We start from the raw sequence: 17102 nt of genomic DNA on the forward strand, positions 1-17102 counted from the left end.
TAATTTAATCGAAAGCCGATGTTTATCATGTGGTCACATTCAAATTTCATCGAGATCTGATTACAGCTTTTGAAGTAATCTTTGATAATGCGTATTTACTTGAGTATTTTTTCCTCTACCTACGTTGTATTACTTGTCGATGTAATTGAAGTCGGTTTTTTTCGTTTGCCAGCAAACACAATTATTCATTTTATATTGGAGAAGATTTAACACTATCACAAACTTTTAGTATGATAACCCATTATTCAGGTACTTACTAAAAATAACATATTTTAATAACTAAAAAACGGAGTGTTTGGTGTATCCTTTATCTTTTTTTGACAAACAAATTGGTCAAATCTATCTATATATAAATATAAAATCGTTGAGTCATTCACTCTTTACGTATACTCAAAAACCGCTGTACGCATAGTGATAAAATTTGGCAGAAAGGTAGTTTATAGTTAGTACACCTCCGCTAAGAATGAATTGTTTGATAGGGCCAGATAAAAGAGGTCTAAAGGCACATTATCATCACTTACTCTGTTCAGCCTATCGCAGTCTACTGCTGGACATAGGCCTCGAATTCACACCAAAAATAGCGTGAACTCATCTGTTTTTCCCGTGATCACCACGCTGAGCAGGCGGGTTGATGACCGCAGGGCTGGCTTTGTCGCACCGAAGATGCTGCTGCCCATCTTAGGCCTGTGTATTTTAAAGCCAGCAGTTGGATGTTTATCCCGCCATCAGTCGGGTTTTTAAGTTCCAAGGTCGTAGTGGAACTGTGTTCTCCCTTCGTTGCCTCTTAAGACACCCACGTGAAGTGAGGGGGTAGCTATGTTCTTTACTGCCTATATTCTTTACTGTAGTAAATTAGATATACATAATGCAAAATAATATACATAGAAACTTAAGGGCGTGCTGTGATTTTAACTACTTAAGAAAACCATTAAGTCATTAAAAATAAAATTAACAACAACATTTAATGGTAGAAAGTTTTTCACTATCATCAAACTTCAGGTGTTTTAAACGCCTTAATTTATGCATAAAGAATAAAAATAAGTTATTGCCGACACGTTATGCGATATTAATCGCACTTTTTTCGTGACCGTTCTTAGTCGTGAGCCGTTTAGTCGTGATTATTAATCATCAAAAACATTAATTACTCATATAATCTACTAACAAAACAGTTTTCAGTTGAAAATTTAAAACTTACAACTCTCGCATCGATAGTACATTTTTTTCCTACGCGCCTACGAGGTTGAAAAGTCCCCCAATCGCAGTTAAGGTGTTAAAGATAACATACACACGTTTAAATAAAATATATTACGTAAACGTAATATTATTAGTAAACAACTTTGAACCTTCAATTTTATTATAGTTGTTATAAATATTTATTTTCCTTCAATTTTACAAATTTTTTACTATGTACCTGCGATGTAATTTTTTATCATTATTTTCCTTAAATATTTACGCAATCTTGCTTGATACGCACTGTTGGACTTTATTATATTGGATATCAAGCAAAATTGAAAAACACTATTCAACTTCTTATTATCAATTAAATCGATAAAATAATTTGTTCACGTCATTAGCCTTTGAACTTTTATATGGATACTGTCAAAGTTTTAGATGATATAAATATCTATTAATTGTAATAAACAGGAAAAGTAAAGGAAAATTGATAACGGTGGACATAATTGTGTGTTAGTGCTTAGCATACGTGAATGTTAGCCTAAGGTCACCGTTAAGATTTTATCACAACTAGACAAACCTCGCTTTAGTAACTCACTTTACGTCTCTCACTCTTGTCCAAGTTTTCACTACTTCACTACTGTGATATCTGACAGAAGTTGTAAAAGAATAAAAATATCAGACAACTATTAGAAACTTATTTATTTCAGCCGCTGAAATTGGCTCTCCCTCAAATGAACTGTAGATATAATTAGGACGTTAAAATTTTAATTTTATGTTTGAAGTAATTTGCTTTATTATATGAAATGGTAAAAAGAAATCTTTTCCTCATATAAAACAAGACATATAAAACCTGAATGTACTCTTGTACAAGGCGATATTTTGATGCATCCTTACGCATTAATCTTTATTAAGGTCAATATTTTATTTCCGCTTTCTTATTAAAAATATTAGTTTTGTACAAAGTTGACAACATACTAACAATAAATCGTATTTTTTAAAATAAAATCTCAGATTTAACTTTGTACAAAAAAGGTTTCTTATTTATTTAACATGATACGTAAACAAGATAAACACTAATACATATACAATAAGTAACACAAAACCTCTAACTATAGGCATAAACGGGTTTCTTGAGCGGATTCCATTTTTATTTGATCCGAATTATGGTAACCGGAAATATCGCAAACACGTTGCCGACTCTACCATCGACCCCGCCAAGAAGATCTTACAACGCAACTCAACTTTTACTTGAGACCGGTATTGTTTGATTGTAATCTTCCGTAAAGTTCAGTTCTATAGATTTAATTATGAAAACATTGATCTTAAGGTTAATATTGTAACGTTGTCAATTGTAACGTTTGTCGTGAATCAGAAAAGGTTTAGATGTTTCAGCACTGTGTCGCGTTATAAAATTTATAATTTTTCAATTTATATAGGACAAACTGAATTTTTTTTTTTTTTTGAAAATTTGTCACAATTTTGGATGCACCTATTTGAAACTAATTGCAGTATTTTTAAAACATAATAGCACAAAGATACGGAGCATTAATCAATTATGTCAAACGGTGAAAAAAAACTCATCGCGGAAAAAACGCATACCTTGAGGATAAAGCTACGATTAACGTTAACATTTGCTACCTTAAATCTACTTCGATTCGAAAAAATGTAATTTTGAAGTGTAGTCACAAATAACATGAAGTTAACATTTTTAACACTTTTTCGTATTAGATTTTTAACCGTTATTACGTGACCGCGAATGTGTAGTCATCTCTCTCTCTATCGAATCTGAACGTTTGAATAATGAAGAATACTCACAACATTAACCCTTTTTAAATGTAGAATTTATTGCACATACCTATTAACTAATTATATCTGAGTACAACTGCAAAATGGATACCTTTAGAAATGAATTGTATAATAACTAATGTATTTTAATACCATCCAACATCCATCAACATAATGCTGTGTGGTTACAGTAGTAAGAATATAGCCACCCCTACTCTTCCCGTGGGTGTCGTAAGAGGCGACTAAGGGATAACACAGTTCCACTACTACCTTGGAACTTAAAAAGCCGACCGATGGCGGGATAACTATCTAACTGCTGGCTTCCAAAATACACAGGCCGAAGACGGGCAGCAGAGTCTTTGGTGCGACAAAGCCAGCCCTGCGGTCACACACACTATTTTTGACGCGAACTTGTATATGTTCAGCAGTAGACTGCGATAGGCTGAAGTGAGAGATCAACAACATCAAAACAGGAAAATTGTATAAATTGGAAAACAATGAAATGTACTTAGTAATGATCTCACTGGGTTTTCTATTGGAACAATAAATGAGCTGAAACAAAAAAAAATTGTATTAAAATAAAAAGATAGTTGAGTTCACGTTGTTAAAATTTTCATACTTTTTATTTTTAGTGCAGATAATATTGACATCTTATTTTATACCAATGATACTTTGCTGGTGGCAGTTCAATAATTTTGAACATTTATAGAAAAAAAAGTTAATTTCGACAACATAAACGGTGCTATATCAAGAATACAATATTGGTTTAACTAAAAAAAAAAAACAAGATTTTACAACAAAGCCCTGTACGTGATATAAATTTCAGTGAAATCAATGATGACGAATAAACGGTCTATTCTTGTTAAATTCTTTCCTTTAGTGACTGTTCCCTTGAGGCCACATGAAAGAAAGAGCTTACAATACTGTTTGTATTGTGATTACGCTGTAGCTGAAATCGGCTTGAAATCGATCACTTAGGAGACAACGATGATAACGATTTATAATTATTGTTCTAAGAATTATATATTTAGTAATATTATAAGTGTAGCTATTGAGTTTCTTGTCCTATTTCTCTCAACGTAATCTGCACTTGAAGTGGAAGCTATTATATACCTACCTTGAACTATCATAATTACTAAGGAAAAATAAGTTATTTTATATGCGTATTAACTAATTATGTTATTACGGCTTAAGATTACTCAATTTAGTATTCATATCATTCTTCAGTCAGTAGTGACTGATTGACTGACTAACTAACTGACTTATACTATATTTCATAGAAGTATTCATTCCACTGCTGCACATAGTCCTATAGGCATATCACTTTCTTTCTGCGAAGTATGAAACTAATTTCGTGCCATTTATTTTAAATGGCTGGACTCGATATACATATTATAATAATAATAATGGTATTTAAACTTATTGAAAGGCGATAATAACATATTTGAGAAGATTACTAAGAATTTCCTATTCTAGAGCATTGTATTATAAATAACTGGCTTTATAGAAAAATACCAACTCCGATAAAATAAAATGGGAGTTTCTATTATTTTCAAAGTACAATCACACATGTTATTACGAGTCTAGCCATTTGTGTATTAAAAATTGGCAGATTAGTTTTTACATTTAATTATAAAGAATCATTTGTTAAAAAAAACGTGTGCGCTTTAGATCACACGACTGAAGTAAAACTTGTTTAGTTACCCTTATAGTAATATACGTAACTCTTTCTACCTTCACTAACTTATCTCCCTCTCAACTTAAGATCGCCTCGGCCGATTACACTTTTCGTAACGCTCTCGTCACGCATTAACCATTTTAATCCCCAAACCAAGCATGCACAAAGAAGTTTTACTTCAAAAAAGAAAAAAATAAATACATGAGTTTTAACTGTAACGTATGAACTTCTAGAATGAGGCCACAGTTCACGTTATGAGTAGTTTTGTATTAATTAGTGATAGATTTTCGATGCTTCAAGCTTCTATTAAAAAAGGATTTTTTTTATATCACTAGTTCGGCAAATAAACGTACGGCTCATCTGATGGTAAGCGATTACCGTAGCTTATAGACGCCTGCAACACCAGAAGCATCGCAAGCACGTTGCCGACCCAATCCCCAATACCCCCAGGAGCTCTGGTCACCTTACTCACCAACAGGAACACAATACTGCTTGAAAGCATTATTATTTAGCTGTGATCTTCTGTAAGGTCGAGGTACTACCCCACTCGGGCTGCTCCATATTTTGAGCAGGAAATTCCTGCTGTGCCCTGCTGTGTGGATTAAAATAGAAGCACTCAAAGAAGGCGCTATTTAATTTTCACAAGCCTGTTTAACCAAATATAAAATAATAAGTTTGCGATCAGATAAAAATAGCAATTAGCCACCAAGTAAATATTATTGTTATCACCTTGAACATTGTTATGATAGATAAATTGGTAAATAAAAATGTGATAAGAAGCCATTGTTTACTTAAAACTAAAACTATATATAAACTTAAAGTATTATTATTTTGTTTGATTTATTTTATTTTACGGTATTTGTTATTTTCTAAAATACTAAATTTCCTAAATACTTTCATGTACTTAATTAAAAACCAATCAACAAAATTAAACAAAAAAATCAAGAACTAGAAAATATAGCTTTTATGCTATCCGAAAAAACTTCGTTCCTTCCTGGTGTCCCAAGACCTCATAATTTTTCGTTAATTTTTTTTCATTCATATACATTTCCTCTAAAAAATATAATGACTACGTCCCTATTTGCCTTGTAAAAAAAGATATTGAAATAACATATTAAAAAATATTAATTATCTGGTCTCTCGATATATATATTTTATAATTTATATGTGTTTAAAAAGATAAATTGATCTTGTTTTTAGTGAAATAAATAGTAACTAAAGTTTTACAAATGTCCGTAAGCTAATGTGTTTTGAAAGTGAGTGTTAAATGTGAGAAAAAAACGTGAATTACGTATTGACAGGGGTTTGTTTACTAAATAAGGCACTTCTTAAAAATGGACTCATGACTTCAATGTATGTACCTACCTATCTTTATTGTAATTACAATATTTAATACACATGTTATTGTGAAACAAGTGAAAAATAAACAAAGCGCAAAAGGGATTAAAAACATTTGAAAAACATGTTTATTTGTTGTTAATCAGTCTGGGCTCCCGTTATACTGGCACTGATACTAAGCTTTACGTATACATCCAAAACATTTTATGTGATAATAATAGTGACCATGAAAGTTCGATAACATTTTAATATGTTTTTTTTTTATATTTATATTTCTAAAAATATATTTTTTCTGATGAAGGTATCCCAAAAACAATTGATGGATTTATAAAACATCGTGTATGGTACACGAGAACTGACCATTGACCAATTATTGTTGATATCGATCGCTTAGTAATAAAATTGCAACCTCAGCTTGTTAATTCGATTTGTAAAATTATAGATTACTAGCGGACCCGGTAGACGTTGTTCTGCTCGGAAAACAGCTATCAAATTTGATAGCTTACATAGCAATAGCAGCGCCACCTACTGGGTCCAATTGGGATAAAAACTACCATATCTACCAAGTTAGAGGAAATTACAGATGCTTACAAAATTTGATAAAAATTGATTCAGTAGTTTCAGAGCTATATACACATAGCAGCGCCACCTATCGGGTCCAATTGAGATAAAAACTACCATATCTTCCAAGTCAAACAAAATTACAGATGCTTACAAAATTTGATAAAAATTGGTTCAGTAGTTTCGGAGCTACATACATTTAAAATTTTCATTGTTAACGCCCACCCCCGTAATCCTTATTGGGCATAAGGTATCCTAAAATCCGCTCATCGATCATTTCTAAATCACATAATATAGGAGATTCGTACGAAATTTGGAGTCGACAGCTTAAAATCGGGAATTTTCCATTGTTATCGACCCCGCAACAATATATTAAGTAATATGAAATAGCTATTTAATACCATTTTTACTGTATGTAAATTAAATTAATATGCGGTCTACGAATAAGATCAATTTAATCATTAATAACTTACGTAAAATGCGCCCTAATACATTATTTAACATGAACTTTATTAAATAGCAATAAAGTTCAAATTGACTCTACATTTTAGTCAGAAAACGTTTGTGTGGGAAAAAGAAAAGGGCTGTTTTTAGGGTTTTCACGGAAATTAGTCGAATTTTTCTCGTTGTAAAAACTATCCTTGGACTTCAACGAACACTAAAAAAAAAGAATTGATAAAATTGGTCCAGGCGTTGTTGAGTTGCTTACCAACACATTTTACGATTCATTTTAATATACAAAGATAATCGTCACAAAATAAGAGATTTGAGGCCCGTTTTGACATTTTATAAATACCCTAAAACGTAACATGGTACAAAACTGTAAGAAACAGTAAAAGAATTATTAATAACATAGTGTTTTTAAAAAATACGTACATTTTTGGCGCGTAAAATAATATGATAGAGTATATTGGGAGTATTCTTTTTGCGCTTACTTTATAGTAGCATGCAATTTCTAACTATTACGAAACATCTCAACAACAGTTACGTTCCAAGTCTTTTTTTTAAACACTAGTGCTGTAACTAGTTAATTACTGAATTTCACCAGCTTCATTCGATTTTAATCGTAATTTGATATTGTGTAGTGATCTTTACTGAAAATAATTGTGTTTGTGTGCAAACGAAAAAAAAACCGACTTCAATTACATAGACAAGTAAATACGACGTAGGTGGACGAAAAATAGTCAAGTAAATACGCATTATCAAAGATTCCCCAAAAATCTGTAATCAGATCTCGATGAAATTTAATGTGACCCCATGATAAACATCGGCTTTCGACTAAATTAAAAATCATCTTAAACGGTATACTTAGTAAAAAGGTATTAAGGATTATATATATATTTATATACACGGTTGAACTGAGTAACCTCCACCTTTTTTGAAGTCGGTTAAAAAAGAGCTTAGCGTTTAAAACTGTACATAAAATATTGATTTGGCTAATAAACCGCGATAAAATCCGAAAAAAATTGTTTCATTATTTTGATTAAAATTCGTATAAACATTAGAAAACAATATAAAAATATAAAATAAAGGAAAATTGGAAACTCAACACGGCTTAAGACATATATTAATATTTACAAGTAGGTATAACTCGATGATGCTAAACTTGATATTAATTCAGACAAATGCATAGTTTACGATTCTATAAAGTACATACAGACAAAGATTATTTTTTTATATATAGATGTATTTGAAGTGGATATAGTGACGACCAATGTATACTGGACCAGCAAAAATAACACCGTTTGATAGTGTGCGTGAACACTTGTCCTATATAAGAAGAACAATTGTTGAAGACTTCATAGAAATAGTTGAGATCTCCTTCGTACCGTTTATTAACATTGAAATAAAATAAAATGGCTCTCCTGAAGACTACCTTCGTGTTGCTGTTGATCGCTTTCGCGATGGTGATCGTGACTGAAGCCGTCCACGTCGGACCCTGCGACCAGGTCTGCTCCCGCATCGTCCCTGAGAGGCACGAATGTTGCAGAGCTCATGGATATAATGGCTACACCAGCTGTAGAAACGGCCAAATGCAATGTAACTGATTAACAATGAACTGACACAACTTGGGAATTTGAAGAATTTAAAACCCTCGACAGGAAGGGCTTCTAGCTCGATAAACATCCGGAGATAATGCAATTAATTCAAAACCCAAAGTTGTAAACCGTATTATTATTTTTGTAATTAAAGTGAATGTTTATATTTTGTTTTAATAAACGTATATATGCCTAATTTGTATTCATTTTTTTATCTTTTTCCAGCGTATTTAAAATTTAAAATATTAACTGTGCTTAAGGTAAATTCTTTTCCATTTTCATCACAGCAGCCTTTCGCAGTCCACTACTGGACATAGGCCTCCACAAGTTCACGCCAAAAATGGCTTGAACTCATCATCAATTTTAGCTATATTAAATACACAACAATACCTACATTAAATACAAAACTTTTTATTTATTAATATACTAGCTGTGTCCGGCGGCTTCACGCGCGTAATAATTGATTAAGTATACTGTGGTAGAACATCCAAACAGCTCGCAGCGAACAGCTGTCTTGCGAACAATGCAGACGAACATTGGTACGAAATACAGTCTCCCCTTTGGTCTACTTTAGCATTTTTTAGGTTATTTCAATAATACGAACTAATCTCTTATTTTACCATCTAGAATTAACGCAAACCCTGGAAAAACATTTTTATTAATATGCATTCGAAGACGGGCAGCAGCGTCTTAAAACCAGCTCTGCGGTCACCAACCCGCCTGCCCGAAAAATGGCGCGAACTTGTGGAGGCATCTAGCATTGGAGTGCGATAGGCTGAAGTGATGCATTCACTTTTAAGATAAGATAAGAAGCGTTCGATTAAGACTGGAATACTTGTTTACTTATTTATTTTTGATCAGTCCCAACCGGGTTTATGAATAAAGGTAGGTATTTATAATTTCAAAAGCAGTCCAAAAATAAAGGCATCTTCATTTAAAGAAATAACATTGTTCCATACAAAATGTCCAGCCTTGTTTCACCCCTATGAAAGATTTAATTACAAAAATACTGACATATATATTTTAGTTACATATTTGTCATCAAAAGCATATATTATATTTTAACTCCAGAAATGATGAACATTCACGCTAACCTGTATACGAATAGCGGGGTACTAATTCACTTCCCTTAAGGGTAGAATTCCTGCAAACGCTGAAATGTGTATGACTCATTATTGGTTAATAGCCTAGCCTAATTGCCTTAAAACAAAGTTTCGTATCCTTAACATCTAAAATGACGATCTTCGGTATAAATTTTCATCCACTATTTTATAATCCATGTAAGGCTATAAACGCTATAATACTTTTTTACCCCTTTTTTATCAGTAAACCAAGAATATTTTTTTTTATTTTTCTTACCTCAAAAATTACGGACTTGCCATAAAAACTATTAACTCCGATTTCACCCCTTTAAATTTATAAGTTTCCAAACCCTCTATTTTACTAACTATAAACTTGTAGCGTTTGTAGAACACTAATGTGGCCCAGTCACCATATTTGTTATTAGTTAACGTCTACTAACTGTTAACTTCCACTTTACCAAATTTCGTGTTTGTAGCACAAAAATTAGGGACTATCATAAATTTTTGCGAGAGTACTTGGACTTCCTTAATGCGGCTCCGTCGCAAAATTTGTACTTTATGAAGAAATACTAATTATTAAATATCTTCATGCCCAATTTTAGCTTCATAACACAATAAATTGAGGACTTTCATACAAACTTCCAAGTGAACTTAAACTACCTTAATGCAGTCAGTCAGTCAGTCCAGCCTATTGCAGTCCACTGCTGGACATAGGCCTCCCCAAGTTCGCGCCAGACATCCCGGTTTTCTACAATCCTCATCCAGCCTACTCCTGCAATCTTACGTAGATCGTCGATCCAATAGTAATGCAGTCCTATCACAAAATCTGTTCTTAGCGGACGTCTATTAACCTACTCACCCCCCCCCCACCCCCGACAAATTTTATTTTATTACGTCGAGCGGTAGCGGTTTTCAAGATTTCGTGACATTTTAATAGCCTAACGATTATATATGTGTAAATATATTGCGCGGTCACCAACCCGCCTGCCCAGCGTGGTGACTATGGGCAAAACACATGAGTTCACGCCATTTTTGGCGCGAACCTGTGGAGGCCTATGTCCAGCAATGGACTGCGATAGGCTGCAGTGAAATATATTGATAATGTAAATCATTTATCAGAAGAATTCGTATGTCCTGCAATGTGTGTTAATCCGGGGAATTTTCTTCGTTAGGTAATTTACATAAATAACATTAGTAATTAATCAATTAAAGCTTTACCTTTATAATGAAACAACTTTTATTATGAATGAAATTCTCGTAAACATAAGAAAATAATAAAGTTTTACCACTCAAAAATGGGAAAGATAAAAGGCAGTAGTTATAGACCTATTTCGATTCATATTCAAATCCCTAAGTAAATTTATTGAAAAAATAGTATTAAGCCGACTACTTTTCATTTTAATAATAATAGCTGACGGTTACAAGAGATCGCTTTACAACAGCTCCTGGAGTGACATACTCGTAATATAAGTAAACATACGACGCCTGGATGTTATCGCAGAATGCTGTTAGTTTATTCCGTTATTTGCCAAAGGCGTTTGATTGTGTGGAATGTATGCCGTGTTTGAGGTAAAGCTCTTTATCTCACTGGGTCATAACATCATAATCTTAGTAATTAAATTTAATATGTCTCTGTACTTAGTCAGACGACGCGTTAGTGCAACGGTCACAGCACTGGATTGTGGCTGATGCGCTGGGGGTTGCGGGCTCGATCCCCACACATGACAAACATTATATTAGTATTGGTCATGCAGATGTTTGCCGTAGTCTAGGTATTTGTGCAGCATTACAACGTGTGTGCATATTTACAACGTACAGATTAAAAACTGCTCCGGTGTAGTGGTGCGAGTAGTCGCATAAATCACAAATGGTTTACGGGTTCGAATCCCGTTCGGGATGGAAAATTATATTTGTACAAATATTCCTTTCCGGTTTGGATGTGGTTGGATTGTACCTGTTGCGCTGGCGGTTGCAGATTCGATCCCCGCAAACGACAAACATATGTATTGGCCATACAGTTGTTTGCCGTGGTCTGGGTGTTTGTGCAGTCCTTGTGGGTCTCCCCACCGTGCCTCGGAGAGTACGTTATGCCGTCAATCTCGGTTGTTATCCTTTACACCTGATATCGATCGTTACTTATAGTAGGGAATATATCCGCCGACCCGCATTGGAACAGCGTAGTGGATTAAGCCCTAATCATTTTCCTTCATGGGGAAAGAGGCCTATGCGCAACAGTGGGATATAGGCTGAAGCGTATGTCTCTGTAAACGAAACAAAGCCTTCTGCGTCTGTTCTATAAATAGGCGTTGCACAGACATCGATTCTTTGTCCTTTCCTATTTTGTATATTAATAAACTATTGATCTCATATTTTATATAGCGTTAGTTCTTCTGAGGATAATTATTACTTTTTCTGACAATGATATTACAAAAGGTTTAGTAAACATACTATATACGTATACCGTTGATATTGCTAGTAGTATATTATGATACAACTTAATAATTGCAACAAATTTTAATACATAAGATCTCGTATATTGAGACTTGAGTTATATAATTGATTTGAGATTTCAATCACAATAACGTATACGAGGGACGTAAACTTATAAGCGTATTATTGCAAGTTTATTTCCATTCGTACAATTACTAATCATCTTTTTATGAAATTAATCACAAAAATAAATAAACGGATTTGGTGCTAAGAGTAAAAGTTAATAAGTAAATGTTGTCAATAGTAACTGATTGTTCAACTGTCCGCGCAATATAATATCCAGTTTCAGTAGTCAAAATTTGATATTTCTATAAAGTATAGATCCAGTAATTATATTATGCATATAGACGATTTAAGTAACAATCCAATTATCTACATATTTATACGTGAAGCAAAAACGTTGTACCCCTTTTTACGAAATTTGCGCGGACGGAGGAATATGAAATCTCGCACACTTATAGTTTATATAGAGATGGAGTGCAGAATGCTAATTTTTTTTTTAATTATACATAAAAAAATCATAATTTAATATAAAATGATTATACACACTATCATGTATTTGAACACACACGTTTACATATATATACTCTTATGTTTATTATTCAAGAAGTTATAATCTTTGACAACAGAACTAAATAATGTTCAAACTTATCATCATCATCATTATAGCCTATACAGTCCACTGCTGGACATAGGCCTCCACAAGCTTACGCCAAAAATAACGTGAACTCATGTGTTTTGCCCATAGTCACCACGCTGGGCAGGGCAAACTTATATTTTAAATTAATTGTGGTCGAATTTTGACCACTAGGCGACTGCGAGTAAACGTAAATGTGTGGTGGTGTATTTCATGACAGACATGACTAAGTTGAGAGGTGTTTTCACAACAAACGCAATGATTATATTCCTATAAATGCAGATAGTAAAATAAATACGAGATTGAATGGTCCATATTCCAGACCACATACATCGATTAAACCATTACGGGTTAGCGAAGTATAAAATATTCGCAGTAGTAGTTTCATTAGGTTCAATTAGACCCCATAGAAGCATAGAATTAACAACCGATAGTGCACGTCGTTCTGGTGAGCAACTAATTTGTGTTTTAAAAGTTAGTAGTTTAGTTTTAACATTTCTCTTCATTTTAGAATCATTAACTAGTAAATTATGCTTGAAAAAACAATGAAAAAAATTATAGCAATTGTACTGTGTGGCTACGGTACTAAAGAATATAGCCACCCCCTCTCTTCCCGTGGGTGTCGTAGGAGGCGACTAAAGGATAACACAGTTCCACTACCACCTTGGAACTCAAAAAGCCGACCGGTGGCGGGATAACCATCCAACTGCTGGCTTTGAAATACACAGGCCGAAGACGGGCAGCAGCGTCTTCGGTGCAACAAAGCCAGCCCTGCGGTCACCAACCCGCCTGCCCAGCGTGGTGACTATGGGCAAAGCACGTGAGTTCACGTTATTTTTGGCGTAAACTTGTGGAGGCCTATGTCCAGCAGTGGACTGTATAGGCTGTAATGATGATGATACAAATCGTCATGAACGAACTATAACCCCAGCATTTGCAAGCTACGTCGTCAAAAATAACAGCAGCAGCGTAGTAAATGAAGCTCCAATTTTTTTCTGTATAAGAGAGGTGGCTTTTGCCCTTGATATATATTTACCAGTAGCCCAAAAGAAGGATATTTTCTGTTTGTCGCAATGTTTGTACTTGAGTGTTGTGTGTATTTATTATTTTATGTGTTTATGGTATTGATGTGCGTGTGGGTGTGTCTGGGAGCGTCTTATTCTGGATCTATGATTTTGAAAAAAGTATTTAAGGTGTCGATATTTTATATCTATGTATTTAACGATAGTTATATATGCAAGTATATATATGTAGGTGTATATGTGTGTATGTATGTATATATGTCTGTGTATATGTATATTATGTACATGTTTAAATTTATTTTATGGTATTACATTTATTCACTAGTTGTACCCCACTGCCGCCGAGATGAAATAAAAAAAAATAGTAGGTGGTCTTGAAAATCGGTGTTAGGGTTTATCCCTAGTTATCCTTAGTACCTTTATTAGTGAGTATTATTTGAAATTTCTATTGTCAATTTTGAATTAATTGTTTCAATTTCTTTATTATTATTATTATTATTATTATTATTTCTTTTTATTTATAGTTAGTTCTACCACATTTACTTTTTAAGTTTTACTCTTTATGATTTTTTCATTTAATTCAGTTCAGGGTAGTGTTGTAATTAACCGTAAATATGGATGTTTTAATCTTATACTTAAACATGGAAATATTTTAAACGTTAAAACTCAAACAAGTTTCTGTTTATTTTATAAAAGCTAATTAAATAGGTTGTTAATCACTAAGGAAATAAAATAATATAATATTTTTAATTGGTTAAAAATATCATCTAACCACCAAGTAAATATTATTGTTATAATCTTGAATGTTGTTGTTGTAACAAAACTGGCAAATGTAAAACGTGATAAGGGGTCATAGCTTCCCTAAAATACACACTATATATAATACTCTATTATAATTACAATATTAATAAACATGCATAGGCTCATATAAAATATAATTTCATCTGCTTGTTACGCGAATGATAATAACAAATATAAATTAAATATAGGACAAAAAATAACAACAATAGTACGAATCTTAGAGCCTGTTTCACCAAGTGTGGATAACGATATTTGACAGATGACGATCAAATCGAATTTGACAGCGGGAGGGAGAATATGCCATTAGGGCCTGTTTCTCCTCAATTAATAAACTACAGCTTTAAGATATAAATATCTCATTAATATTTTATCAGATATAGTTCGCCAAGCAAAGCGGGCGAGAAACCGCTAGTAAGGAATAAACAAGGTAAAAATGCAACTAGCCTGAAAAATATCTTCAATTTTATTTTTGTGTTACCCACACATTAGGAATTCTAAGCATTTTTGAATAATAATTAATAAATAATTAATTGGCTGGAGCGCCGACACGGTCAGTCGGAGACGCGGGTTCGAACCCCGCTGGAGCGGGCAATTTTTGATATGATATTCAAAAATGTTTAGCCTGAAAAAGAATCTGCGTTCGTTGTGCTGTGCCGAGTGCCCGAGCGAAAGAATAAGTCCGAAACTGATCGTGCACTAGCTTTAACTCTCTTACATACAGAGGATCCACGAAAGAATTTATTGATCCTGGCGGTCCTAACAAAAATATTGGTAATCTGTTATTGAATTATTGCATTGTCATCGGTCCTTGATACGTGTGCAAAGTTTCAAATTAATCAAACTTCTGGATGTTGGTGAAAATTATGCTCAAAGATTCCATTACTACATACAACCAAAGCGTGATAATTAGTAACATCATTCGTAAACCAACTTTACAGACAACCGACTTTTTTTTTATTAATAGGAAGCCGTGAAATTTTTAGAATATTTTAATTTATATCGATACTTAAAATATTTATTTGATCGAACATATCCATCTGAAACTAACCGCAGGATTTATAAAACACAGTGATAACACTGTGATCGTATATCAAACGATCTTACGAGTATTAAACCTCATCGCGGGCAAAACCCGTGTGAGGTAGAGCTGTCAGTTACGAACGTGAATTATGATTGTTACCGTACTTCTTATTAAGTTAGTAAAACGTTTTGTTTTAATAACTTTTATTTTTTAACCGACTTCCAAAAAGGAGGAGGTTCTCAATTCGACTGTATTTTCTTTTTTTTTTATGTATGTTATCATCAGAACTTTTGACCGTGTGGACCGATTTCGACAAAAATTTTTTAATCAAAAGGTGGTGTGTGTCAATTGGTCCCATTTAAATTTATTTGAGATCTAACAACTACTTTTCGAGTTATATCTAATAATGCGTTTTTACTTGACGCTTTTTTCGTCGACCTACGTTGTATTATATCGCATAACTTTCTACTGGATGTACCGATTTTGATAATTCTTTTTTTGTTGCAAAGAAGATATCCCTAGTTTAGTACCATGATAAGGAAACCAGGAGCTGATGATGGGATCCCAGAGAAATCGAGGGAAACTCTTGAAAATCCGCAATAACTTTTTACTGGGTGCACCGATTTTGATAATTCTTTTTTTTTTGGAAAGAAGATATCCCTAGTTTAGTACCATGATAAGGAAACTAGGATCTGATGATGGGATCCCAGAGAAATCGAAGGAAACTCTTGAAAATCCGCAATAACTTTTTACTGGGTGTACCGATTTTAATAATTTTTAATTTAATCGAAAGCTGATGTTTGTCATGTGGTTACATACAAATATTATTGAGATCTGATAACTACTTTTTAAGTAATCTTTGATAACGCGTAGTTACTTGACTATTTTTTCGTCGATCTACGTTGTATTACTCGTCGATGTAATTGAAGTCGGTTTTTTTTCGTTTGCGAGCAAACAATTATTTGTCATACTTACACTAGGAATATTTTATATTGGTTAATTCAATTGACGTTTTGACAATTATATATATAGATTTTCTTTATTTTCTTTTTTACTTTCTGACCGACTTCCAAAAAAGAGGATTCTAAATTCGATTGTATTTTTTTATGTAAGTATGTTACTTCAGAACTTATGACTGGGTGGACCGATTTCGATAAAAAAAAATTAATCGAAATGTGGTGCGTGTCATTTGGTTCCATTGAAATTTATTTGAGAACTCACAACTACTTTTCGAGTTATACCTAATAATGCGTTTTTACTTGACTATTTTTTCGTCGACCTGCGTTGTATTAAACTTGATAACTTTTTACTGGGTGTACCGATTTTGATGATGTTTATCATGTCACATTTAAATTTCATCGAGATCTGATTACAACGTTTTGAGTAATCTTTGATAACGCGTATTTACTTGACTATTTTTTCATCTACTTATATATATGTTGTATTACTTGTCGATGTAATTGAAGTCGGTT

The sequence above is a fragment of the Melitaea cinxia genome, chromosome 4 (assembly GCF_905220565.1).
Source record: "Melitaea cinxia chromosome 4, ilMelCinx1.1, whole genome shotgun sequence".
In the NCBI taxonomy this organism is placed as follows: domain Eukaryota; kingdom Metazoa; phylum Arthropoda; class Insecta; order Lepidoptera; family Nymphalidae; genus Melitaea; species Melitaea cinxia.